This window comes from Neovison vison, chromosome 1 (genome assembly GCF_020171115.1).
Source record: "Neovison vison isolate M4711 chromosome 1, ASM_NN_V1, whole genome shotgun sequence".
Classification (NCBI taxonomy): domain Eukaryota; kingdom Metazoa; phylum Chordata; class Mammalia; order Carnivora; family Mustelidae; genus Neogale; species Neogale vison.
This window is the reverse complement of record NC_058091.1, coordinates 286,418,029-286,436,115: the sequence shown is the minus strand read 5'-3', so window position 1 is coordinate 286,436,115 and position 18,087 is coordinate 286,418,029. Positions and strand designations below refer to the sequence as shown.

The window sequence follows — 18,087 nt, the reverse complement described above, 5'->3', positions numbered from 1 at the left end:
AAGAAGGCCAGAAGAGAATGAAATAATATCTTTAAAGTGCTGGTTGTGGGGGGGACTATCAACCCAGAATATCTTATCCAGCAAAAATATCCTTCAAAGATGAAAGCCGAATAAAAACAATTTTAGATAAAAGAGAACTAAGAGACTTTGTGGCCAGCAGATCTGCACTATAAGAAATGCTAACAGAGGGGTGCCTGGGTAGCTCAGTTGGTTAAGCCATTGCCTTCTGCTCAGGTCATGATCCTGGAGTCCTGGGGTGGAGTCCCACATGGGGTTCCCTGCTCGGCAGAGAGTCTGCTTCTCCCGCTGACCTCTCTCCTCTCATGCTCTCTCTCTTACTCTCTCAAATAAACAAATAAAATCTTAAAAAAAAAAAAAGAAAGAAAGAAATGCCAAGGGAAATTCCTTAAGCCAAAGGGAAAAGATGCTAGATGGAAATATGGATCCTCAGAAAAGAATGAAGAGCATAAGAAATGGTTTAAAATGCATACACACACACACACACCCCCTAAGAAATTGCAAAAAATCTTTTTCGTTTTTTCTCTTAATTTTTAAAATAAATCTATTTAGAGAAAAAACTATGACATAGTCTTACAGGATTTATAATTTGTATATGTATAAATGTATATGTATATAGGTATATGTAATCTATGTAACAACTCTAGGACACAAAGAACATGGCAGGGGTGGATATGGCTCTATGTATTCACAGGTTTTCCACATTTTACACAAACCATTATCATGTTGACTGTGAAAAGTTAGGGATATATACTATAATAACTGGTTAACCACTAAGGGAAAAAATGCAAATAAAGAATAGGTAAGGGTCAAAAAGAAAATTTAAATAGAATTTAAAATATCCAAATAATTTCTAAGGCAATGAATGAAGAATCTGGCTAAAAAATAGAGGAGACAGGTTAAAAAAAAATAAAGTGATAAATCTACCCAAACAAATAATTACACTAAATATTAATTGATTAAAAATTTCATCGACTGTCAGAGATTTTCAGAATGGATTTTAAAAACTTCTGTTTATAGGTGAGACACTTTAAATCTGAAGACACAAATAGGCTCAAAGCAAACGAATTGGAAAATATAGATATATACAATGCAAATAGAGATAAGAAGGCTGCAGTGGCTATATGAATATCAGACAAAATAGATTTCAAAGTTGAATTGTGTTTTCCAAAAAGATGTTGAAGTCCTAACTCTTGGCACCTGTGAATGTGACCTTATTTGGAAATAGGGTCCTTAATGATGTAATCTAGTTGAGATAAGGTTATAGTGGATTAGTATGGACTGTAATCCAACAATCAACGTCCTTCTAAAAAGAGAGAAACTTAGAGGCACCTGGGTGGCCCAGTGGGTTACAGACTCTGTCTTTGGCACAGGTCATGATCCCAGGGTCCTGGGATCGAGCCCCATATCGGGCTCTCTGCTCAGTAGGGAGCCTGATTCCTCCTCTCTCTCTCTCTCTGCCTACTCTTGATCTCTATCTGTTAAATAAATAAATAAAATCTTAAAAAAGAGAGAGAGAGAAACTTAGACCCAGAGATATATGGAGAAAGGAAGGCACGTGATGACAGTTGCAGACGTTGGATTGATAACATCCACAAGCTACGCCACACCAAGTGTCAAAGGCAACACACAGAAGCTGGAAGAGGAAAAGAAGGATTCTTGCCTAGAGCCTTCAGAGGAAGAATGGCCCTACCAATACTTGGATTTTGGACTTTGAGCTTCTAGGACTAAGGGAGAATAAATTTCTATTGTTTAAAACCACCAAATTTGTGGTACTTTTTAAGTGGAATCCTAGGAAACTAAAAACTTGAGACAAAAAGTGTTATCAGAGATAAAAGGGAATATTTCATTATAATCAAGGAAGACAAACAATAATAAATGTGTATACAACTAATAAAAGTACATGAGGTAAAAACAGCATTAAAGTGAAAATTTGAGGGGCACCTAGGTGGCTCAGTCAGTTAAGTGTCTGCCTTTGACTCAGGTCATGACTCGGAGTCTCAGGATCAAGTCTGACATCTGGCTCCCTGCTCAGTGTGGAGTCTGCTTCTCTCTCTGCCCCTCATCCCGATCATGCTCTCTCTCTCTGTCACTCTCTCTCTCTCTCAAATAAATACACAAAATATTTAAAGAAAAATAAAGAGAAGAATTGACAATTCCACAGATTTCAGCAATCTTCCATCAGCAATTAATAGAATAATAAGGCAAAAAAATCAGCATAGGCATAGAGGATCTGAGAACACTACCAACCACATAAATATCTAAAGGAAGGAAGAGCTGTTAGGCTTGGAACATTTTTTTTTTTCTGCTTTCTGCAATTTGCCTGATGTCCTCAATTATAGTCTTGGCCTCTTCTGATATGCAACATATTTACCCTATTTTCCCTTCAAACTTGTGGTTGCAAATGTTTTTAATTTGCTTTTAAAAAATATCTTTCATCTTACATCATTTGTGCTTTTTTTTTTTTTTTACTCTTCTTGGTCAATCATTTTGAAGTTCTCTTTTTCTTATCAATGTATATCTTCTACATGTTTCTCCTTTCTGTTTTATCCTAAATTCATACTTCTTCTCGTAGATTTCTCATTTCCTTAAAAATATAATACTGAACACTTCCAAATGCTCTAAATATATTCAGTCTTTTAATTGTTTACAACAACCATAAGAAGTAAGTACAACTTTATTCCTATTTTATAGATGAGGACACTAAGGCACAGAGAAGTTGAATAATTTACTCCAGATCACACACGAGGAAATGGCAGAGCCAGAGTCTAACCAGGTTGTTGAGTCCCAGTATCTGTGCTCTTTAACTACTGGGCTACAGAATCTGTCTTTCTAGACCACCAATTAAATATCTTGGTTCCTTTTTTTTTTTTTTTAATAATAACTCCTCTTTTATTTCCTCTTTACCAACTTCCTCATTTTCAAAGATTTTGCTCATTCTATATTATATTAACTTCATTAAGTTATATTATATTATTAATATAATTAACTTCATTATATATTATATTATATTAACTTCATTAAATTATTATATTAACTTCATTAAATTACTTCTCACTAGTTCCTTTAACATCATAAAAACAATTTTCTCTCTAAGCCTCCTGAGGCAGACTAAAACATACCCCACTCAACTATATCCATTTCTTAATCCCTTCAACCTATAAATGTCATTTTATATGGCAAAGATTCTGCAGGTATGATTAAGGTGAGAATCTTCCGGATGAGGATATTGTCTTATATTATTTGGGTGGGCCCTAAATACTATCACATGTATCCTTACAGAGAAGCAGAGGCAGATGTGACCCACCCAGGGAGGAAGAAGCAGCAGGAAGGAGCAGATAGGGTTTGGGAGAGGTGAAGAGTGGAGTGATGTAGCCATAATCCAAGGGATGTGGTAGTCACCAGAACCTGGGAAAAGCTACCAAAGATTCTTCCCTACAGCTTCCAAAAGAAACACAGCCCTGCAGACACCTGGATTTCCACCTAGTGATGCTGACCTCAGACTTCTGGCTTCCAGAAATTACCCAGGTGTGGTAATTTGTTACAACAGCTGCAGAAAACGAATACACTCCTCTCAGCTATACTGTTACAGCCTTTCATGTGTTGCCTTCTTTTATGGAGAAGAAGAATTTTAGTCTTGTGTATTAACACATATGGGATATAGGCCTACTGTGTCCTAAGCTATAGGAAAAATATGTAATATAGAAAGTGTCTTTATACTGAAAGAGTTTGGGGCAATAGAGGGCAGTGCTGGGCAAAGCAGTTTCAAACAAAATACAATAAAGTATATATTGTAAAAGTGAGAAAGACTAGGAGATCACACAAGAGGGGTATGTATGGACTTGAGAGACCAAGGCTGGCTTTTTCATGGAAGAGGAAGGGAAGGGAAGAGTGAACCTGGCAGAGTGGCATTCCAGGCAGAAGGAACAGCATGTGCGAAGGCATCTTTTGCATCTTAAGACCCCCTTATTTCCTTCAACTAACTGATAAGACCCACAAAGTATCATATCTTCTATACCAGATGCTTGGTAGTGCTCTAATAACTGAAAAGATAAAGCATACTTTTAACATAACCAGTTTCCCTGCCTTCTCTTCTGACAACATTCTTTGTAGAAGAATCAGCCCCTGAGGGCTGGAGATGGGGGTCCTGGTTCCCATTTCCATTTCTCACGTGTGCCTTTTCACCAAGTCATTTCTGCTCAATTCATGAGCTTCTTGATAGAACACATGGGCCATAATAATCATGAACATGTGTGCAGAAATAAAAGGTGTGACCAAAATGGATGCCACTCTTACTCTCATTCAACCCTTAAACATGACCTTCAGGAATTGACTTTTTAATTTTCAATATTCCCAAAGACTGGGGAAAGCCACTAGATGCTTCTTCTGCCTCCACTCAAAAGGTCTTAGCCAGGGCGCTTGGGTGACCCACTCCGTTAAATGTATGCCTTCGGTTCAGGTCATGATCCCAGGGTCCTCGAATCGAGCCCCGCATCAAGCTCCCTGCTCTGTGGGGAGTCTGCTTCTCCCTCTCCCTCTGCAGGTCCCCCTGCTTGTGCTTTCTCTATCTCTCTCTGTGTGTCAAATATATACATAAAGTCTTTAAAAATAAAGTTCTTAGCTATCTCTAGGCGCATGTTAGCAGAATCTAACCATCCTGCAGATCGCTAACTCACCGTGGGCGGGCGCTGACCCCCAGCCCTGACCCACCCCCCTCCCCAGATCCGTGGTGTGCTTGTATCTGCCCTGGATCTCCAGCCAGAAACCACACATAGAAGGTGAAGACGAAAGGGCATGAACAGCTGTGTTTTCTTTCCCCTCGCCTCTGCTGGGAGACACCCATGTTTAGGTCCACGTGCACAGCCCAGAGCTCATGACCGGCGCTTATCAGCGTCTGCTAAGATACGTGAAGGTGTTTTGTTTGTGGGCTGTCCTCACTAACATCATCATGCTGACGTGATGATGAACCAAAAAGAACTTGAAAGACCGTCCTCTGTGAGCTTGGAACTCACCAAACAATGCCAAAGGTCAGAGGAAGAAGTTGGATCACAAGGAGATAAAGACCTGGGGCCTAGTTTTAAACTTTCTTTCGGACCTGAGGGCAGCTGGTAGGAGAGGGGCCGGAGGCCCAGGAGGGGGGTCACCGTGGAGATGAGATGGTGTCATTCGGGCCACAGCTGAACACATAGCGCTAACCACCCCCCCACACACAGCCCCCCCCATCTTCAATTGGGCCAACATGTGGTTGGCTGTTAGGCTGCTCCCAGCTCTGCCCCAGAAGGTCTTTGTTTATCTTCACAAGGACAATTAAGTGACAGGAATGTGTAATAGAGTGAAGTGTTGCCAAAACAAACAGCCCTCTTAGAACATCTAGAAGCAGCTCTTCTTGCCTGTGTTTCTGCAAGAGTCAGAAACCACTTGCTAATAGCTTAATTCCATTTCTCTGCAGACGGGCCGATCCGATTGCAGGAGAGGGAGTATGTGGTCTGCTGGGGCCTGGAAGCCGGGGCGGCCCGCAGTCCCTGACCCCGCGGAACCACTGACTCACGCTGTAACCCAGGGTGACGTCGCGAACCCCAGAGGGCTTGCCATCCACCCAGCTGGAAAATTTGGTAAGATGGGCGACGGGACTGAAAATCATTTGTGGCGCAGCTGCTCCCCCTGACCATGGGGTACGGCCAGAGACCGCTGGGCCTGCGCCTCAGAGGAGCAGCCCGGGGGGGGGGGCGCTCTGAGTGGCAAAGGTGAGTCTCACAAGGCCCAGTGAGAGGACCCACTGGTGAGACTATCCTCTAAAGACAGAAACCTCCCTGTGGGATATGTGGACTCTAGATTCCCCTCTGACCTCAGGCACGAGTCCTATTTCTCTATGAAATGGGCCTTAAATGGGACTCAGCGGCACCCAGATCCCCAGCTCACCGGCACATGGGGGCCGTGTTCACAGGGTTGGTCCCCTGCGGCACCCTGTGCCCCCTGTGTGTTCCTTGCGCCAGACAGCTGCAGCGTCCCCAGAGACTTCCAGGGTCAGGTCCCCTCCGGTGAGACAGGAATAAGCTTGAGGGGAGTGAGCACTAAGCCCATCCCTGGCTCTCCAAAGGTGAGAGAGGGGACATACAAAACCGGCACTTGAATGGAAAGATAACTGATTGAAAATGGGTGAGTTAAGCTAAAAGAGAAAACAGTGCAAGGAAGGGAATATTCATCTCCTAGGAAAGGGACATCCGATACCTCGTCTGGGTTTCTGAAGGACGGAAACCTATCCCAGGAGAGGAAGGAGAGTGACTTCAGATCCTTGAAGGGACAACATTACAGTCCTGCATGCCTCACCTCTGAAGGTGAGACTTCTGATAAAACCGACAAAAGTCTAGACGGGTCACATGCAGTTTACCCTCAGGCACAAGGGAGTTTCCAGGCTGCCTGGGAAACCAGTTACTTCATACATGAATTGACTCTTTTACCCCCACAGCTGATGATAATTGGTTTGTGTTTAAGACATTCATTGGCCAGTTTAGTCCTAAACAGGACAAAGGAGAATGGTTTTGGATAACAACCATTGGGAGGGGAGGAAGGGCAATGAGACTTCACAAATCCACAGGCAGCCACGGATGGGGAAGAGCCTTCATCTCTTCATCCTGCCACCAAAGAAAACTGTCACCCATTTGAGAGGGACTGAAAGGACAGTCTGGGCAGCCATGTGAGGTCTGTCCTCCGCCTGGTGATTCTAGACATGCCCTCAGGGACTGGCTCAACATTTGAAGCCCGTGATGTCCGTCATAGGAGGCTGCGTGGGTCTACCGTTATCTCCCCAAGAAGCAAGAGGAAAACACTGACATCAGCCTGGGTTGAATGAGCTTAATGAGAATGGTAAAAGTTAAGAATGAGAATACTGCGTGTTATACGCAAGTAATCAGTGACTGAGCACTAGAATAAAAACTTACGATGTGCTATATGCTGGCTAACTGAACATAATTTTAAAAAATGAGAAAAAGAAGATAAATTCAGGGGACTCCAAGACAATAAATGCTTAATAGTAGGATTTTGAGCCTAATTTACCTGAGTAGAGAGGTTGGGCGAACAGAGGACTTCGCAAGACGCCTGCACTCGGGTGACTGACGACCACCTGTCATCGTCATTCACTGAGCAGACATTATTGACGGCCATTCCCTGGCACAACACTGCCACACGTACTGTGGATTCAATGACAGACAACATGACTATCTGAAATACATACTACATGAGCATGGCAAAAGAGACAGGATGCATAATAATGTACACATGCCAAATTAATTAATTAAATAATTAATTAATTCAGAGTCATATGGGCATTTTGATTAAAAAGATAGAGAGGTCATTTATTTAAATATAATTGAATTGGAAAGGAGAGAAAGAGTAGCATTCATGACAAAAAGAATAGCATAAATAAAGGGCCAAAAGGCTGGTAATGCAAGATATATTCCGTATTGAGGAGGATCCAATTAGTGGAAGATAGGGCATAAGATTAGTAAGAAACCTTGAATGACAGATAGACTTCATTCTACAGGCAGTGGGAATATTTGAGTGTTTGGGTTATTCATTTACTCATTCATTCAACCATTGCTGGAGAACCTTCTGTATGCCAGGTCCTTTGGCAAGCTTTGGAAATTTAAGAAAAACAGGAATTTGTCCCTGCTTTCAAAGCACATACATTATAGGAGGAAAACATTCCGCAAACAAGTAACTGGCCAAAAGTGATGCAATCACACAGCAAACATGGCCGGCTCTGGTATGAGACAGAGCTGGATTTAAACTTCACCTCTGCCACATACCAGCTATTGGACCTGGACAAATTACCGACATTTCTCATCTGTAAAATGAAGCTAACAATGGTCTCTATTCTAAAGGGTTGTCATGAGGCTTAAGTAAAGTAATGAATATAAAGCATTTAACAGAGTTCTGAGCACATTGAAATGCTCAATGCATGTTGACTATCATCAAAATGATCATTTTCAGGACTGTTATTAGTATCCAGAAAAGGATCAATCAGCACTACGGGAGGGAGAAGAGATGAGTCCAACAGGAAAGCTTCTCGGAAAACACAGTGGTATGTCAGGTTTTTGTTTTTGTTTTTAAGATTTTATTTATTTATTTGACAGACAGAGATCACAAGTAGCAGAGAGGCAGGCAGAGAGAGAGGGGAAAGCAGGCTCCCTGCCGAGCAGAGAGCCCAGTGCGGGGCTCGATCCCAGGACCCTGGGATCATGACCTGAGCTGAAGGCAGAGGCTTTAACCCACTGAGCCACCCAGGTGCCCCTGTATGTCAGGTTTTGAGGGGATACGTTGAAATTCACCAAACGTGGCGGTCAGAGCATTCTAGGCAACTAGCAGAACGGCATGGAGGCAGGCAACAGGACTTCGAAGGTATTCTGCAGAGTTCTGTGTGGCTGGCCAGCAGGGCAGAAGGGGGCCTGTGGGACAGTAGCTGGGACTGGGACTGGCCGATCGTCTTGAGTCTGGTATGCATGTGAATCACGCTTTCAGCTCCAGGGCTCCTTGGCTCCAGAGCCCCAGAGACTCTGCTGCCCCTTGTTGGCTTTCCCACCAGTTTGACCTTTGAGATCTGGTTTCCCCTATGACTGGCTCAACAGGGTAACAATCTTCACCTAGCTCCTAGCCACTAATGAATGAGTTTTACACGTAGCAGTCTGTGAATGAGTCCCTAGTCTCTATACCACCCCCCTCAGTTTATAAGTACTATCCCCTGACTTCCACCCCTAACCCTTGTCATGCAGGTACCATGCTATATCTTGTCTGGGTGATATTCCTTCCTTTTTACCCATCTATTACCTGTCCAACTTCTAAGACTCAAATCAAGAATTTCTTTCCATCTCTATTCTTAGATAGAACAACTCATCACCAAAAAATGGACAGGTTCCCCCGAGTTAATTTATAAATACAAATACCTAAAACAAATACCAAATACCAAAAAGTTTTTTCACAATGGAGCTACATAAGTTGATAGTAAAATTAGAAAAACGAAATAAGAAAAGATATAAGAGGATTAAGGCTATTAAAACATATTATAAATCCTCTATAATTCAAACAGTATGGTACTGCTGTGTAAACAGACAGGTAAATGAGAAAAGAATAGAAAAAAAAAAAACTAGACCCAAGTACCCATGGAAAATTAGTGTATGAAAATGGTAGTATTTTATTTTATTTTAAAAAATTTTTTTAAAGATTTTATTTATTTATTTGACAGAGATCACAAGTAGACAGAGGCAGGCAGAGAGAGAGGAAGGGAAGCAGGCCCCCAGTGATCAGAAAGCCCAATGTGGGGCTCGATGTGAGGCTTGATCCCAGGACCCTAAGATCATGACCTGAGCTGAAGGCAGAGGCTTTAACCCACTGAGCCACCCAGGCGCCCCAAAAGGTAGTATTTTAAATCACTAACACAAAGATGAGTGTTTTAATGAAGCTGTGAGACAAACTGGATAGCCATTTGGCAAAGGATAAAACTAGACTCATATCTTATGTCATAAATAAGAATAAACATCAATGAATCAGAGACAAAAATGAAAAAAATGAAACCACACAGATGGGAGAAGAATACGTGGGTGAATTCGCTATAATTTTGGTGTAAGGAAAGACTTTTGACTGTGACTTAAAATTCTGAGGCCAAGAAGATTTAAAAATTTACAAAAAAAAACGTTGCATGGGGAAAAAAAAACCATTATAAACAAAGTCGACCAAGACAAACTGAAAGCATTTTGCATATATATTATAAATAAAGAGTTAATGTCTCTAATCCATAAAAAATTCATTTAAAAATCACAGAAGGAGATCTGGGCCTGACTAAAACGGAACAACAATAAAAACAAGCAAAATACATAAACAGAATATATACATAGTCATATTTGAACACCACTTGAACATATGAAGAGAAAATTTTAAAAGACCGAGGTACTATTTCTCATCTATGTGATTGGCAAAATTTTTAAAGTATGACACTATATTTTGTGGGTAAAGTTTTGGGAAAACAGGAATCCTCAATACCTTGCTGGGGGGAATGAAAACTGGTACAACCTTTAGGAGGAGAGTGTTATAGTATTGAAGAACATACGTGTTTACCTTTTGACTCAGCCATCCCATATCCTGGAACTTAATTTAAAGATACACCTCTGGAAACATGCAAATATACATACAAAACGTTACTCATGAAGCATTGTTTGTGACTGTAAATATTGGAAATGTAGCCAAGTCATTAAATCAGCTATGTTTTAGCCACATGATGGAGTACTACACAGCCATAAAAATAACTGAGGATGATATTTGTGAATCACATATTTTTAACTGAAAAAAGAAAAATATAAGAAGATATCGACATGGTGCTGCCTTTTCTACAAAAGTGGAGAAAATAAGAAAATACACATGTCTCTCCTTAAAAAACAAAGGATACTCAGAGATACAAGAGATAAATGTGAAGGTAGAAGAAACAAGAGGTGGGGAGGGACACTTCTCTGAGTATTTTTGTATGGCTTTGACTTTTGGAATTATGTTTATATACTCAAAACAATTATGCAATAATGAAATTTTTACAAAACCTAAAATGGAATGCAAACAAAAACAAATAAACTTAACTGTATATCAAATCAATGACATAATCTCAGCAAAGGAGGGTGAAAAACCAACCCAAGTAATTTTTGAACACAGTATCATATACCCTCAGACTAAATATAACAAGAACTATAAATAAATATGAACTCAAGTTAGATGAATTAGCCACAGTTTGTCACAGTCATATGGGTCAGTAATTTTAAAACTGATTTCAGTGCAGTAAATACATCACAAAATGTACATTACATGCAAAGTAAATACATCGAGGATAATGGGGCCAGATTTCTCATTTTCAGAGAAGGTTGTATTGGATTGGAATTGGAATTTTCGGATGGCCTCATGGTTTATTTTATATCTATACATTACACATAAATATTTTACTTCTATATCTTTGTAAGTATATAGACATCAATGTTATATCTACATCTATGTAGATACAGGTATGTGTACACATATATCCATTTTTGTGTCCACTGAGAAGACCCAGAAGCCATTGCACTCCAGTAGCAATGAACACTACTATGCCCAGATTTAGTTTATGAATTTCAAACCATTCTCCACTAAAAGAAAACAGAGTCACTTGGAGATACGGCTGTTTTCACAGCCAGCACAGGAAAAGTTCAAGATGAATCTGCAGTATCTTCTTACATAAAAAATTAAGGAAATTCTCCAAGAATAAGAGCACAGAAGGAAGTCAGAAGGGGTTCCCTGGGATAATATGGGTATCAAAATAAATGATATTTACAGATTATCTATTGAATAAAATAGGAATCCATAAGTTCACACTGATATGAATGAATGAATGAATGAAGTAGGAAAAGCTATTCCCTATAACATATTGCCACAAAATAGAGAAGAAATAAAAGAGTTTTAAAAATCATTTCACAAATATCCTTGTAATAACCTATTCAGCAAGATTCATCAATAGATGTTAAAACTAGTAGGTGAAAGTTTGATAAGAAATGGTATAACTACACAATGGGATACCACCTTACACCACGTAGAATGGCAAACATTAACAAGACAGTAAACAAAATGTGTTGGCAAGGCCAAAATCTGTAACGAACTCTAAAGATCTATAAAGAACTTCTCAAGCTCAACACCCAAAAAACAAATAATCTAGTCAAGAAAGGGGCAGAAGACGTGAACAGACACTTCTCCAAAGAAGACATACAAATGGCTAACAGACACATGAAAAAACATTCAACATCACTAGCCATCAGGGAAAACAAATCAAAACCACAATGAGATATCACCTGACACTCATTAGAATGGCAAAAGTTAACAAGACAGGAAATAACAAGTGTTGGTGAGGCCAAGATCTACAAAGAACTTATCAAACTCAACACCTAAAAAACAAATAATCTAAGAAATGGTATATCTACATTGTCTCAAAGTATCTTCTCACAAAATACATATTAATGACAAGGGGAAATGGCAAATTTAAAGAAAAGAACCTGGTGAACACCTTCTGACCCTTGTAATCCAATTTAATATTGTCAGTAATGGGACACATTGATATCATGTATCTACTGGTGTGATGCACTAAGAAGGTCACATCTGTCGGGCTCCTGCCAAAAATGCATCAACTTACTCTCATCATGAATGAACATTATGGACACTGAAGTCAGAGCTTCCTCTTTGGTTTATATTTCTCTGCAAAGATTTCTATCATGCATTTATCACATGCATTGTAAATATGCAAACAAACAAAGTTATTTATCTCTGAATCCTTCTACGTATGTTGCCTTCTTATGCACAACTCAATAATCACATTTATTATACTATATTTCAAAACTCCTTTGCCTGGTTTTTCTCTCTCATTTTAGTAAGAAAACCTAACTAGTAATGGCTTAAATAAGAAAGGCAGTTGATTGCCATATAGAAAATTACATCTAGATGCACACAGCTCCAAAGTTGGGTCAGCAGTTTAATGATTTTATGGGGTTTCATGAGCATCTCTCTGATTCGACTGGCCTTTCCTTCAATTTCAAGATGGCCGTTACTGTTTTATACTTCATGATCTTGGGAACAGGGCACCAAGAAGTAAGAAAGTAGGTGGTTGGCTCAGGCCTTTTATCAGGAGGAGAATGCTTCCCTAAGTCCCCGGTAGATTTCCCTTGAAGTTTTGTTCATATGCTAACTCCTAGATAAATTACAAGTCATCCTCTTTGGCCAAACACCTTACTATCTGAACAAAATGAGGGGTCTGTTAAGAAGAAAGAACAAGGAGGATCTACTGAGTGGGCAGCATTAGTGCCTGCCATATTCATTCACGAAACTATAAGTTCTCTGATGGCAGAAACTGATTCTTACTCATTTTTATTTATTTTTTACCTCCAGGGTATAGCACCTGACAGCAGAAGCTCAATAAATGTTTGCTGAAAGAATGAAGATGACCAAGCGTGAATAGCATTATAGCGTAAGAAAATACCAAACATGGGGAAGTAACAAAGTTACAGAAATGTACAAAATCTTATAATCCTGGACTCAGGCCTCAAACTCTCAACTCCCTTCACAGAAGGTGACTCGAAGAAAGGAACGAATCACAAACATGTTTCGTGTCTCCGGGTGGTTAATCTTGCAGAAGTCTGAGGGGAAATAGGAAGCTTCTAGGCAGAGAGGCTGGTCTATCTGTGGAGATGGTTCATGTTGAAAAATGGGCAGCTGAGACTGCACATACCAAGAAATGCAGGAGAAGGGCAGGCTCCGTGTGCCCCCCGCTAGGCATGGTTGCGGGAGGTTCCACGATCACACCCAGAAGCCGCACACCCCAAAGAGGCAAAGATGGACTCTTCGGCATTTTAGGCCCAAAGAAACCTTTGCCAAAAGGCCCATAGTAGACCTCTTGTCCTCACATTTCTTTGAAAAGAATGTGGCCACGTACCCATTCCTACACTTGATCTTAGCCAAAAGGTACCCATTCCTAAACCAGTCCCCGGAAAGGGGAATGGAATCAGTGCAACTGATTCCATTCGGGGTGGGGTGGAGGCCGGCGAGAAAATCTGCAGGGAGGCTCTTCCAGTTGAGGAGTCATTGCCGCTGTGTAGCTTAAGGAATTCCAAAAGTCTGAACTTGTTTTATTTATTGTGGGTAAAAATAGTTATGAAAGTAGGATGGAAGAGACATTTGCAAGAGAGGACAGTCATCCACTGAACATGGGGGGAAGGGCAAGCGAGAGGGGGAAATCAAAGAGGTTCTGACGTTGAACTTCTCCTCAAACTTGATCTACAGCAACAACGGAGAGATAGGGAACCACTTACTGACTATTTCCAGAAACTTGGAGACTATTCCCAGACCGAAAGTTCACTTGTGGTTAACAAGGAACAAACAAACAAAACCCAAAGCGACTCTTAGAATGCGGGGTTCAGAGCACTTCATTATGCGGCAGGACAGGGGTCGGGTCAGCTAAGAACAGCGCAGGCAATAAATTCTTCATGTGGCTCACGACCACTTCACCTCCAGATGGTTGAAAAACTGAGAAGGAGACACATTCTTCTGCTTCGAATTTTGATCAGCTGGGACAAATTAGGTAAGAAGAACAACTCGGCAGAAAGTAGCAGCTCTCAGTTTGGGAAAGCAGGGAGGAAAAGCATTAGCTCGCTCAGACAGAGGCCTTCAACATCGGCAGGGTGGATGCTCAGAGTTCAGAGAAAAGATAGGAGGTTAGAGACTCGCATGAAGACATTCTGACTACAGTTCCATCTGGTGTGGATGGCGTAGGACCAGGAGGGGAGCCACAAGACATTTTGTGGCTTCCCCAGGTGCTGATGATCCCCGATTTTCAAAGAGTATCTATTAAAAGATGGAAGGAGTTATCATCCCAGAATGGCTAAAACCTTGACCATGGCGATAGACAGAATATGGGGTAAATCCTGCACTGACTCTTAGTTGCTGTGTGGCCTCAGACAAGTTGTGCAACTGCTCTGTGCCTTCATTTCCTTATCTTTAAACCGCACCTAAGAAGTCCTTCCCAACTGGGTTGTTTAGGATAAAGAAGATCATGTATGTAGAGCACCTTATCATGATAGCAGGCACAATGTAACTGATATGTTACCTTGCATGTATCACATGTATCTGTATTCTACAGATTATAGAATCCACAATGTAGATTATAGAAACTAGGGTAATAAAAAAGAATTTAAAAAGTCAGAAACATTTTCTACGATTCTATTTTTTAGAGGAGTCTCTTCAGCATGCCCAGAGAATCCAATCAGTAGACAAAAATGCCAAAGGAAAAAAAATGGAAACTCTCTGCCCCCAACGAGCCTGCTGAGCTCCCCTCTCCAAACGTAACCACTGCTAACAGTTTCTTATGATTACTTCTAGAAAACATTCCAAAACAAGTTATATTTTTCATTAAATGCCACATAAGATGCAAAAAGAAAAAGAAGGAAGTTGGTCAAATACGGAGTGTGGTGAAATAGAAGTTAGCCGTAGAAGGAAAAGAACATACACTTCCAATTCGCCTCCCCATCCTCCTTCCCTCCCTCTCCCCTTCTCCTCTTTCCTCCCTTCTGCTCATCTCTTCCTGTCCTTCCTTCTCTTTTCTCCATGCCAAGTAGGTAGACTGGAGCCCAGTGGCCTGAGACAATGGAAGATCCAGCCAAGAGAGGAGGCCGCCATGTGCCTGGCAGAGCCACACGAGGTCAGCAGGGGGGCCTCGGGGATGTAGCTCCAGGAGCTGGGGGGACCCAGGAAGAAAGGATGGAAGCGCTGCCGCGAGTGTGTGAGGAACTTTGGTGACCGGAGAATGGGCTCCCAAATCTCAGAAAGTACATCAAAGTGGATGCCCCCGGTAGTCTAGCAGACTAGTCACTTCAGCGCAGAACCTGAGCACCCTCTAGAATGGGTCGGTAAAGGAGAGGTGAGCAGCTGGGAAAGGAGATGTAGAAAGCCCAAAATGGACCCAACACCTTCTCTTCTCTGACTGGTTCACTAGACCTAGAATCTACAGGGAATGTTGGAGACACAGTGGATCTGGCTGTCACGAGGAGTAGACCAAGCTGGGAAAGTAGAGAGTGTGATCTGGGGATAAAGACATTCGTGAGGCTTCCTAATTAGCTGGGGCCCCCAGAGGTGAAGGATGCTGAGGAGGGGACCTGACGGGGGGCAGCCAGGAAACCATCCACATCATCCTACCCAGTAAGCCCATGGTTGGCAGGAGACCTTAGCCTTATCTGATACCCTTTTTCTTTTTTAAAGGAGAATGTGCTTTAATGCTACATGTATAAATCAAAATGAAGTTCTAATTTTTTTAAATATTTTAGTAAAAAAATGTTTTACTATAACTTTATAATAAAATTTCATTATTAAAAGAACATAATATGGGGCGCTTGGGTGGTTCAGTGGGTTAAAGCCTCTGCCTTCGGCTCAGGTCATGATCCCAGGGTCCTGGGATCGAGGCCCGCATCGGGCTCTCTGCTCAGCAGGGAGCCTGCTTCCTCCTCTCTCTCTGCCTGCCTCTCTGCCTACTTGTGATCTCTGTCAAATAAATAAATAAAATCTTAAAAAAAAAAAAGAACATAATAAAATATCCTTTTGGTGTTTCCCCACCTCTCTCTAGGAAAATTCCAAACATCTAAGTTCCTTGTGCCGGAATGATGGTGAAAATGGCTAGAATTATGCCCCCGTTCCTATATAGCCATACTTTGCACCAAGACCTTGCAGCATCTTCTGTCAAGAGCTATCCCTGTTCCTCGAATGGCAGGGTTAGTGACTTGCTCTGGCTAATAAAATGGAAAAGGGTGGTAGGACAGACCCATTCTGAAAGAACTGTGCTGTTCATTCCAGAGGCTCACAAATGCGAACCCTCTGCCTGGTTTACCCCCCCTCCTCCCTCACCCGTCCTTCATCTGGCTGATTCCTCCTCATCCTCATCCCTGGACACTCATCTCAGGCACCACCTTTGCCAGGCAGCTTTCCCAGGGCTCCCTTCTCCAAGGCTCTTCCCCCCTCCCACCTTCCCTTCTTTGTGCCGATGGTCCTCATTGTGCCTCCAGCCCAAGCCCTCCTCCTGGGTTACACGTCTCTGCATTCAGCTTTCCGTTCTTACTTCACTGTGAATTCGCTGCAGGTAGAAATTGTGTCCTTGTCTGTTATCTCAACAACGACTTCAATTCCTTATGCTCTCCAAGTGTCTGTTCCACGGTATGACTAAGTGTACAAACAAACCCAAAACTAAAGACAGTGTATTTAGTTTTGAAAAGAGAAGATATAAAGGATATTAATAGTATCGGTTTAGTAAATATGCCAGGGACTTGGGAATAGCTACAGGTTACCAATCAGATCTTCAAGGTCCAGGGTAAACCAGCTGATACAGTTTCAAACCTTTAGCCCTCCTCCCCTGGCAGGCAAAACACGTGTTCCCCAATGCAGAGGTCACCACTGATGAAAACCACCCTATCTATAAGGTGTCCCTGAAAATATCCCGTGAAATCTTTTTTTTTTTAATAAACATATATTTTTATCGCCAGGGGTACAGGTCTGTGAATTGCCAGGTTTACACACTTCACAGCACTCACCATAGCACAAACCCTCCCCAGTGTCCATAACCCCACCCCCCTCTCCTCACCCCCTCCTCCTAGCAACCCTCAGTTTGTTTGTGAGATTAAGAGTCACTTATGGTTTATCTCCCCCCCCCAGTCTCATCTTATTTCATTTATTCTTCTCCTACCCCCTTAACCCCCCCATGTTGCATCTCCACTTCCTCATATCAAGGAGACCATATGATAGCTGTCTTTCTCTGATTGACTTATTTCACTAAGCATGATACCTTCTAGTTCCATCCACATCATCGCAAATGGCAAGAGTTCATTTCTTTTGATGGCTGCATAGTATTCCATTGTGTATATGTATACCACATCTTCTTTATCCATTCATCTGTGGATGGACATCTAGGTTCTTTCCATAGTTTGGCTATTGTGGACATTGCTGCTATAAACATTCGGGTGCACGTGCCCCTTCGGATCACTGTGTTTGCATCTTTAGGGTAAATACCCAGTAGTGCAATTGCTGGGTCATAGGGTAGCTCTATTTTCAACATTTTGAGGAACCTCCGTGCTGTTTTCCAGGGTGGTTGCACCAGCTTGCATTCCCACCAACAGTGTAGGAGGGTTCCCCTTTCTCCACATCCTTGCCAGCATCTGCCATTTCCTGACTTGTTAATTTTAGCCATTCTGACTGCTGTGAGGTGAAATCTGTCTTTTAGTTGGAGACCAAGGTCATGCAGCCTCATGTCTGGGAAGCCTAGTTTCCATCCACAACCAAGCTGCTGTTCCCGTCACTTTGAGGAATCAGGGAAAGGCAATCCTCCGCACCATATGATGAGTGCACAGACAGCACTTACTGGTTCCCCAAGGAAAGGACTCCAAAGTAACAGGGTAACTTTCTTCAAAGAATTTTTGAAGGGTCATCATATAGAAGAGGAATTCTCTATCTAGGATCCTAACAAAGCAGAGTGAGGACCAGTGGAGG

At 41.7% G+C, this 18,087-nt stretch overlaps 1 long non-coding RNA gene across 1 annotated transcript; it reads left to right on the top strand.

The window, feature by feature from the left end:
* Positions 1-5,387: 5,387 nt before the first annotated feature.
* Positions 5,388-14,853, top strand: LOC122895078. Its single transcript, XR_006382066.1, has 3 exons — positions 5,388-5,630; positions 8,008-8,098; positions 12,955-14,853. It is a non-coding gene; the product is annotated as an uncharacterized LOC122895078 (long non-coding RNA).
* Positions 14,854-18,087: the final 3,234 nt, after the last annotated feature.